At 40.4% G+C, this 10,864-nt stretch overlaps 1 long non-coding RNA gene across 1 annotated transcript; it reads right to left on the minus strand.

Annotated features, from left to right (window-relative positions):
• Positions 1–6,619: 6,619 nt before the first annotated feature.
• On the minus strand, positions 6,620–7,373 carry LOC117542244. The gene is made up of 2 exons (XR_004568399.1): positions 7,162–7,373; positions 6,620–6,787 (listed from the first exon to the last, which is right to left on the minus strand). It is a non-coding gene; the product is annotated as an uncharacterized LOC117542244 (long non-coding RNA).
• Positions 7,374–10,864: the final 3,491 nt, after the last annotated feature.

Below are 10,864 nucleotides of genomic sequence, written 5' to 3' on the forward strand. Positions count from 1 at the left end.
GGGGTAAGTAGTGCCAATTTTTACTTAAAGTGCCTTTAAAGCAAGGGGATTACAGTAATGCCTCCAACTAAAATATGTACATATAGTTTAGGATGTTGTGCATCCCTGGGAACAATCACTTCGGATCTTAAATAAACTGTTTGAGAAATATAGCTTTAGAAAAAAAAGTGGTTTTGTGGCACAACTTGCCCCCGGTGCGGGGTAAGTTGTGCCATTAGAGACAATACACTGGGGTAAATTGTGCCATTGATAATTGAAGTAAAACAGATCATTTTAATCTCACAAACAATAATGCTATATAAAGCAAGACAAATTCAATACAAAATTATTTATTTAATGTTTATTTAAAGTTTTAACAACATCAAAGGCCACTTTTCTATAACAAGGCCTATGAACACCTAACATCCTACTTGTCCAATGCTGCAGGGAAATATGAACTTCTGTTCCCTTCTGGCTGTACCACCAAGTTTTGTGGTGTGGCCAATTTGCTTAAACAAGGCCTAGCGCCACATGAACACATACTCAGAACAAAATTAAAATTCCAAAATGAGCACCTAATCATCTGCAAATCATCTGCATCTGAATCTCTTCACAGATTCGGCCTACTACTGAACATCCCACTTGTCAATGCTGCAGGAGAATGTGAACTTATACTCCCTTTTGGCTGTACCACAAAGTTTTTGTGGTGTGGGTAGTTTCTTGAGCACATCACCTCTAGGGATGACTCCTTCATCATTCTCTCTAAATGTGAAGATGAGCTTTCCATCAACAGACCTCTTACAACTTTGCTTCAGAAACTTTGCACTGATCTCGTCACCTTCAACATTCTCCACCAGTCCAACATAGTTAAAGGATTTGGATTTTTTACCTGCAAACTTCACAATGACAAAGTCACCAGCAGACAGATCCTTGTCACCATCATCATCATCACTCTGGACATCTGAACTCTCATAATGAGTGGCATCGCTAAGTGGAATCGGAAAGTCACTCTCTTCTCAGCTACTGGAGAGCACTTTCTTTTTGGGCTTGGTTGGTTTTGACCCTTTCAGAGCCCCCTTCTTATTTCCACTCCTTTTCTTCTTTTCAGCCCGTTCCTTTTCTCTGCTGTGTGTCTTCTCCAGGCCATCTTCTGCCTCATCATTGGTGGTGGAGCTTTCTTCTGAGCTACTGTACACAGCTGTTTTCTTCTTGGTTTTGGTTTGATTTGCAGCTTTCAGAGCCCTTTTCTTCTCTCTTTCATTCTTTTTCTTTTCAGCCTTTTTATCTTCTTTTTCTTTGTGAGCCTTCTCCAACTCCATCTTCTCAGGTGTGTCGGTCACGATTCTAGTTTTCACTTTCTTTCTTACAATTTTTTTTTTTCTTTCTGTGTCTTTTGGCAAGGGAAGAATGACTTCTGGAGACACATAACCCAAGTGAGCAGAAGAACCAGATTTGTCACTTGATAAGTGCTCGGGATTTGTCAGAGTGGCAGGTGGCTCTCCTGGGTCTGGATCTGCTTCAAGGAAAGGAAAGGAAAGGAACTTTATTGTCATTGAACACAGGGAACAACAAGATTACGTGGTCAGGTGGAGGGTAAGCCTGAGCCATGCCACTATGCGCACCGCCACTATTGGCCTACTAGACTTTTTTTTTTAAATACCTGTGACATGTATTGGCTCATGAGATGGTCCAGGCAGGTGTGCAGCTGCACTGGTGGAGGGCTCTTCTCCAGGCAGGTCAGCAGTGGCACTGGGTTCATCTTCTGGATTTGCCCTGTCTGTTCACCATTGATGGTGCATAGTCTTCTTCCGGGAAGATGTCCCTGTTGAAAGGGTATATGCCTGTTGCTCTGAAACCTGAGGTTATGTTGTTGGTGACATTGCAGAGAGGAACGCTTGCTTCACAACTTCCGAGACCTCATAGAATCGATACGGTTCGCCCAGGATGTGATCGCATCCACCCATCCATCGCTCGGTTATAGTAGGTTTTGAAGTGGTCCATAGACAGTTTTGGTCTAATGGTTGCAAGCAGTGTGACGGTGTGATGGTGGCAGGGTGAGCATAATGACCCCATTCTCTTTAGCAATTGTCACTGACTTGAGTGCAACAAGTCCTCCAACTCATACGACCAAATGGGTCGATTGTTTAAGCCCTTATTACGACCAAATATGTCGTTTGTTCAAGCGCTTAATACGACCTATAATTACGTTTTAAAGGTTGTCGGCCTCTAGTGCTCCCGTTGAATGCAAACGTTACAGATGGTCGTTTATTCACAAATAACCCTCTCTGTAAAATCCTAAATTGTAGGATAGTTTGGCCATTAAAACGCTTTATGATTAGATTTCTAGCGAGAAGTATATATTGTACTTTTAGAATCCACGTCCAGTCGTTATGTAGGATCTATAGTTTGATAGATATTACGAAGATGATTTGAGGGTTTCGTCAGGAGAACGTGTATATGCGGCAAGCTTCCATGTAAAGTTACGGGTTGAAAACAGTATTTCCGGTCTCGACGTTTTCATAATAAAACCAATGATCAAATGATTTAACAGTGATATCTGCAGTACTCATCCACTAAAAAACATCAGTTTATCCTAGTTAATTATACGACATTAATTGGTTTAAATTGTGTACAATGCTTTTGTGTTTTTCCCATAGGGTTTTCTCTTTCGATTCTGAGAGACACATTTCTTTTTTCAGAGGTTTTGATAGGCTAAAATCACGCCGCAATGCACGTCGGGATATGGTGTTTATGTGATATGAAATCGAAAAACATTTAAAAAAATAATAATAATACTTTATTCCGAGTGTTCTTGCTTTTCTCTTTGAAAGTCATCACATAACGGCATTGTAATACACGGTTCGGCTGCATTAAATATTACATATCTGCCGTAGATATGTATTTATAGAGTCCTGATCAGAAGACCTTTTGACAAACTGGAAGAGATGCCGCCAAAACTGAATACGTGACGTGGACCATACAATATCAACAATTAAACAACATCTTCCATTTCTTTTCACACAATATGTCTCCTTGCAGTATCAACACTAATTCGGCTGACTTTTATATTTGATCCAATAAGTAGATAGTCTGTATTTACACCATAACGGTGCACAGCTGATAGAAAGGGATTTTTTTGTAGTTTTTAAAGATATTACTGATTTTCTGAACTACCTTTCCAACTCTTCACTCTTCTCTTCACTGTTACAGGTCTATAAAAGTTTATGGTACAATGCATAAGCTTCACATTGAGAGACTGAAACTGTATTTTCCTTTACCGTTCTGTTTTAATTTCACAATAAAGTGAATAGTCATATTATGTTTGATATTATTATGTTTTATTAACTAGACCACTGGTCTAAACCGTACCTCCTAGTGGTTAAAGCACGTTATTGAATTTAGTTGTTGAATAAGTTTAATTTTTATGAAAACATTTAAATATTAAGAGTAGCCTACATACAAAATAGGGGTCAATGATAGAAATATAGAATAGAAAATATCAAGAAGATACTGTAGTGATCTCTACAATAAAACAGTTTAGTGCAGGACGTCCAAAGATATTAACAGGAGGATGTGCAAAACAGACAAACTGATAAGGCTGAATTTTACTCAGGTGTAACGAAAGTCTGATTTAAGGGTTGTTTATATTTCACATCATTAATCAGAATCTGCAAAGTAACACAAATAAATGTAGTAGAGTAAAAATACCAGGTTGACCTCTGAATTGTAGTGGAGTAGAACAAAGTAGTACATGCTGCTGTTACAAAAACATTTCCCAAATTGGGATCAATAAAGTATCTTATCTTAAGATGATCGATGGCTACTGCCATATTTGCTAAATGTGCATCTGAACCTTGACAAGTGCATGTTTCAGGCTTATCAACAGGAGGGGTCACAGACATAAGACCAGCTGTTAAATAAAGCTCTTCTGACCTTAGCTGTCATGTGGGTATATTAATGCTGCCCATTATGGGCACAAGCAATTTTCACCCATGTATTAATTATATGTTTTAAATTTGATAACACCAATGTGTTTCGTATCCCCTAAACCTCCAGGGATGTATACAGTTTAATACTGGCAACTTCTAATTGTGGGAAATTCGAAAACGTCTTATAAAACTACAATTCCCAGTAGAGACGTGCCATAGAACATATTGCGAAACACACAATAGCCAGCATGTGTAATTCTGTGGGGGAGGGCTGGGCTGGACCCGTCCAAGTCCAGTTTTGGATAGTCTGGCGTGGTTCCATTCCATTTCAAAGAGCTGTTTGACATTCGGCGTAACCTTGTCGCACTGCCACTCCAACATCCAATCACAGAGCTTTAGGGCTAATCACGGGGTTTGTAAAGCAATGCGGATGTTGTAGTCCCAAACGATAGCTGGGGATTCTGGGTAGTGTAGTGTCTTCGGAAACTCTGTAGTGTCTAAACTCCGAAAAAACTATTTGTTTCTCCGAATCGAAGGTTAAAAACACAAAAGCATTGTACACAATTTAAACCAATCAATATTGTGTAATTAACAAGGATAAACTGATGTTTTTAAGTGGATGAGTAATGGAGATCATTTGACAGTGTGGGGAATACTTCCGGTTTTATTATGAAAACTTCGAGACCGGAAATACTGTTTTCACCCATGCTAACTTTACATGGAAGCTGCCCCCATATACAGTACACGTTCTCCTGGCGAGACCTCAAATTATCTTCGTATATCTATCAAACTGTAGATCCTACACATCCACTGGACGTAGATTATAAAAGTACAATATACACTTCTCGCTAGAAATCTAATAAAAAAGCATTTTAATGGCCAAACTATTCCACAATTTAGGATTTTCCAGAGGGTAATTTGTGAATAAACGACCCTCCGGAGCGTTTGCAATCGACAGGAGCATGTTGTTTCTTACACGACCACTAGAGGTGCTACACTTTAAAACATGACTCCGGGTCGTATTTAGCTGCTGAACAATCGACCTATATGGTCGTTTTTTGTAGGAGGACAGGCTGCTTGAGTGAGATGTGAGACTCATGGTTGTCCAGAATGAGCAGGGACTGGGTGATCGGTGGAGCAGTTGGTGTGGCGGATGAAGTGCTTCAGGAAGATGAGGAAGGCGTCTTCATTCATCCATCCAGACTTTGTACAATGACCAATGGAACCTGCTGGTGATCCATTGAGGAGGCTGTCCTTGAAACGGACACGCGGGAAAATGAACATGGGTGGGACTGCATTTCCAGTGGCGTTTACTGCACAGGCCACAGTGACGAGCTCTCCTCTTTCAGCAGATGTTACTGAACCCACTTGTTTCTTCCCTTTCTCTGTGACAACCTGCTTGGGTATCTGCACTGTCGTCACACCAGTTTCATCCATGTTGTACATCATGTGTGGAGGGAAGCTGTACCTGAAATGAAATAAAAGGTAGTGCTGATGATCAGAGACGTTTAAAGCAGTTTTAACATACTTGGATGTGGTTGTGTGTGTAAATGTCAACTCTGCTGCCGAGGACAGAAGACCCTCTAGAGATGCTGTGCCCTCTCGCCAGGCTACCTAGTCAGGGTGTGGGAGTGAGTGAGTGAGTGAGTGAGTGAGTGAGTGAGTGAGTGAGTGAGTGAGTGAGTGAGTGAGTGAGTGAGTGAGTGAGTGAGTGAGTGAGAGAGAGAGAGAGAGAGAGAGAGAGAGAGAGAGAGAGAGAGAGAGAGAGAGAGAGAGAGAGGGGGGGCTCGGAGTGTTCATGTGTTCATATCAGCATGTCAAAGCCAGATGATTATTAAGTTACCTGTCCATCACTTTAGAGAGGTTATCAAAGAACTCCCCCACGTTGTGCTTATTAAAGGCAGTAGCTCTTCCAAGAGAGGTTGCTTCAGGAACGCGGCATGCCAAATGGTAGCGTGCTTTAAAGGCGTTGAACCAATCAGGTCCTAGAAAAGGTTAAAAATGTATCAGCACATTGCAGTTTACATTCAGATAAGTTGAAGCTATCCGCTCCAAATAACTATCCAATAGCCTATACTTGATCTAACCTGCTTTTTCGTCTCTGGTCCAGCTGGCAGGCATGTCAATGCTATTTCTTTGTGCGAACTCAAAAGCCAGTTCTATGCCATGAAAACATTGCTGCTAGTGTCTTAATATGGTCAGCCAGCTCTTTCTCCATGTTCTCATTGAAGACTCGTTTGGCGACTGCTGTTCTTCATAGCCTGGCTTTGTTACTTCTCCTATTTTTTTCTTATCTGTAGAGGAAACTTCTGTGTAGCTATGCAATGGGAGTCACCGACTCAGGAAGGAGACACGGTAGGAGCAGTAGCTTTGATGTCAAACACTGGTGGTTTATTTGGAGTTAACGGCCGGAGGATTCACATCACAAGTCCAAGAGTCAGAGGTTCTGACTTCACGGTAGAGTTGCCACGTAAATTCTGAAGAACTCTACCCCAGACCCATGTATTTAGCTAGTTCAGAGAGCATCATCAACATGCTGCATAACAAGATAGAATGATAACACCTCTATCAGCTGACGCCAACAGGCAGGAACAGGGAGACAAAACACTGAGAGCACAGCAGCCAAGGTTACAGGTGCCTGTGCTCAGTCAGGACAGTTTGAACTGATACACTGGGTCAAAGTTATGGGCCTTGGAAAATATTCCACAACATTATCCATATATCTTTTTATGGTCATCCTGCAGATCTTCATCTCCTTTCCAACCTGACGTATGGTCTTCCCCTGTTGCACCTCTTTCACTGCTCTTTCCAACTCCTCAAGAGGAGTTGAAACCCTGTCTGTCTTCCTTTTGTATTTGCGTGGCATGATGGATTTTGGTCTAAAATTAAGAATGTCACATAGTTTTAGTGATCAAATGTAAGAATACAATGTACAATAACAATAAAATAAAATAAAGTAATATATAGTAAATAATCATAAGTTGAGGTAAGTTGTGCCACTGGCACAACTTAACCCAGGCCCTTTGGCACAAATCACCCCAAGCCCACCATTTTGAAAAAAATGCATCCCCCAGCTGAGCTAGCATCATGCTAACTGTATAGACTCATGGTGTAGCTTACTAAAGCACTAAAACATGTGTGAACTGTTTTCAAAGTTGTCTAAATTGTTCAAACACAGCAATCAAAAAACCTTGATCATAGAAATGTTACTTTGGAGGGCAAAAAATTGTTTTTTTAACTTAAATGTGCTTACCTCTCAAGCCATGTGTCTCCCTTCTTTGCAGGATGATTGAAATGGATGCCTCTTCAAAAATATGTGGTCACATGACCAACTTCTTCTATGGTTTTCTAGATAACAGGGGTGGCAATACTTGCCCCTTGGCACAAATTACCCCACTCTCCCTAATCGGGCAGTTCGATGTGTGTAGAGGTATGTGTGGTTAACACGTAGCAGCCTGCAGTCACTCCCTGTTCTGATGAAGGTAAACACAGCGAAGGCGGTGCGTAAAAAGCCTTTATATATACAGTCTATGGTAAAAAGGCACATCTTTACCTGCTGTTAGAGATGTCCCGATCCGATCACGTGATCGGGGATCGGAGCCGATCACGTGATTTTCAAAAGATCGGAATCGGGAGAAAAAAATCTGGGATTGGGAATTTATTTTTATTTTTTTGTATAAAATATTTTTATTATTTTATTTAATGTTACAAAACAAAAATGACCATGTTCACGTCTTAAAGTAATCCTGAGGACTTAGTTTTGGTTTAAAATTACACAACATCATGTTTGTGTTGCTTTCTTTGGGCTTGTTTTCATAGACCTGGTTGCTTATTTCTCTCAAATCTGGCAACAGAGTGGGCGCAGTGTCTAATAGTAGCAGTAAGCTAACGAGAGGCTACGTTCAGCTGGTGACTTGGGAGTCGGGACAGAGAAAATGTCAGGAGTTTGGAAGTATTATAAAATTGAAAGCGAAGGCAGTGTAACAGCCAGATGCAATGTTTGCAAGGCGGAGGTTCCACGTGGTGGAAAGAACAGAGCTACGTTCAACACGACCAATCTAATACGCTACCTGAGAAACAAACACCAACAACAACACGACGGGTACACAGCGGCCACTCAGGTAACGGCACTGAAACAACCGACACTTTCAGAGACTTTTAAAAGGAAAGAGAAACTGCCCAGGGGCGGATCTAGACAAATATTCATGGGGTGGCAAGAGGGTGGCAGGAGATTTTGAGGGGTGGCATCCCCTGGCAGAAGTATATGCTGATTTAAATCGCAATCATATCAATCAATTAGGGGTGTAACAGTACTGAAATTATTCGGTACGGGCCCTTCGGTTCGGTACACGTGTGTACCGAACGAATATAGCGTTAAACGTAAAAAAATTGAGAACATGAACAATTTTCTGGAAGTAATCTCAGGTATATATCATAGAGCGACCAAGTCATTTCATTGGACGAGAAGCATACTAATAACTTTTATACTAATAAAGGACTGGCTTTTCTAAAGCCAGTTGAGTAGCACTTGAAATGTTTTTGCTCTATGAAACCTGATGTACTTATATGATTCTGTTTTCTTCAAGTTGTATTTTGTTGGTCGAACGCACTTATTGTAAGTCGCTTTGGATAAAAGCGTCAGCTAAATGCAATGTAATGTAATGTAATACTATGAGAGCTGGTCACAGGGATGTGTTCAAATGTAGTCAGTAATTTGAGGAAATAGCGAACGCAGATAAAGTTGAGCTGAAAATCCTCCAGCATCATTGAAGTCTCCGGTTTAGGAACATTTTGGTTTCGCAGTTACGTACAAGGATGACGGACAAAGACAGGTGGACCGAACCAAAGCTGTTAGTCTGCATTGTTCAACTAACATTGTTTACGCGGCTGGCAATTCATCAAACTTGCACACTCATTTGAAAAGGCATCAACCGAACGTGAATATCACCGGTACCAAAAGAAAAAAGACTGAAGTGCAAACCCAACTCCCGCTAGCATGTAAGCCTCCACCACTCGCAGAAAGTTCAGACCGAGCCAAAGCTATTACAAAAGCCAAGTATCCTTATGTTGCCATGTTAGCAAAGCGCTACCTGGCTGTATCTGCTACCTCTGTCCCTAGAGAGGGTGTTCTCCACAGCAGGAGACATTGTTAGTGCCAGCAGATCTGCCCTTTCAGCAAGCAATGTGGACAAGTTCATCTTTCTTTAAAAAAACATGAAAATACAATGAGAAGCAAGTCATTATGTCAAACTGGCTGCTTAGGTACAGTACAGTACAAACACAGATTATTTCAGTTCATCAAAATGCTGCACCTTAATGTTTATTTTACTATATTTTGTATTTATTTGAATACATTATTCACAGTTTAATAATAATTTAAAAAATGTTTTAATGTTTTGTGATAATTTTTTCTGCTGTACCGAAAACGTACCGAACCGAACCGTGACCTAAAAACCGAGGTACGTACCGAACCGAAATGTTTGTGAACCGTTACACCCCTACAATCAATGTTAACTTGGAAAGCCACAATATTAATATTTTAACTCAATAACATTAGGTGACATTATTGTGGCACATCAGTAAAGCCTTACATATAAGGTGGCAGACGTAATTTAATGAATTGTAACTGAACAATAACTGAATGAGTTTGTTTCACTCTTAGACCAGCAGGGGTACCAAATATATGCACTGCTGCAATAAGTACATTAATTAACTGTCTCATCGATGTTTGTCTGAATGAATATGATACTATTAACAATCATATTATTCCTATCAGCTGTCAATCACTGTTAATAAATAATAATAATAATAATAATAGATTTAATTTGTTTGCGTTTTTACAGGTGCTCAAAGACGCTTTACAGATATAGTGAAGAACTGTTATGATTCACATATTCATTTATTATTGAATAAACTATATTTTTTGGAGGAGTTAATGATGAATGTTCATTAAGATGCTTGCTCACCCTCCTTCAAATTTGAAAAACAAGTAGGCTAATTATATCATTATTGATATACAGTTACAACCTTGACTTTACATCAGAAAGAATAAATAAAGAAGTGACTAACTGCATCAGTTAGGGTTAAAAAACGTGTATTCAGCTAAAACATATTCTTTCACACACAGTGACGTCACGAGCTACCCACAATGCAACGCGTGCCATATATATATATAAATACGCCATTTTCCTGGAGGTGCTAATATCCTGGAGGTGCAAATATAAACAGCTAGCTAACGTAGTCAGGCAGAGCGCAGTAGGTTTTTTTTCTGAATTAACGACGAAAGAAGAAATCGCTGCATGTCTTCGGATTACATCTCTGGACTTGAGGGGTGTGCTCTAGGTCGTTACCAGCGTAAACTATAGCTGTGTGGGTTGTCCGATTGCCCTTACAGACTGCCTGCAGATGTATGGAAAAACGACTCTCGAAAGTGGCCTTCGATCGATTTTGGCAGCATCTACGTCTATCTTCTGGAAACACCAGGTGAATACCCCACTTGTCACAATAATATTATCATGCCAATGCATATATTTGGTATTTTAGAGTTGACTATATTGATTAAGGCAATAGACTATGATATTCTGGTTGCACCTCGCGTGAAATGGCGGATACCGGAAGTACGGTGTCGCCCTCGGCCCAAAACCCGTATGTGTGTGTGAAAGAATACATTACATCGCTGCAGTTATTATCCAGTGGAAGGTCCTTACCTACTGGCCTAGTTAAATCAAAGTGGTTACTTTCTTTTGGCTGGGCCGTGAAGTTTTACACACCGTCTGATTTGACTTTCTCAGGACTTAAAACAGTTTTTTGGGGGCAGACCCCCTCAAAGAAAAAAATATATACACGCATACAAGGTCATCATCTTAACAGTTTGTTATTCTCATCGAGTCATCCGTGAGCAGAGCATCAAGTTGGCATGTCTATTACAGCTGAATGCGGCGATTACTATTTTGTTC

Source organism: Gymnodraco acuticeps, unplaced genomic scaffold (genome assembly GCF_902827175.1).
Source record: "Gymnodraco acuticeps unplaced genomic scaffold, fGymAcu1.1, whole genome shotgun sequence".
Classification (NCBI taxonomy): Eukaryota; Metazoa; Chordata; class Actinopteri; order Perciformes; family Bathydraconidae; genus Gymnodraco; species Gymnodraco acuticeps.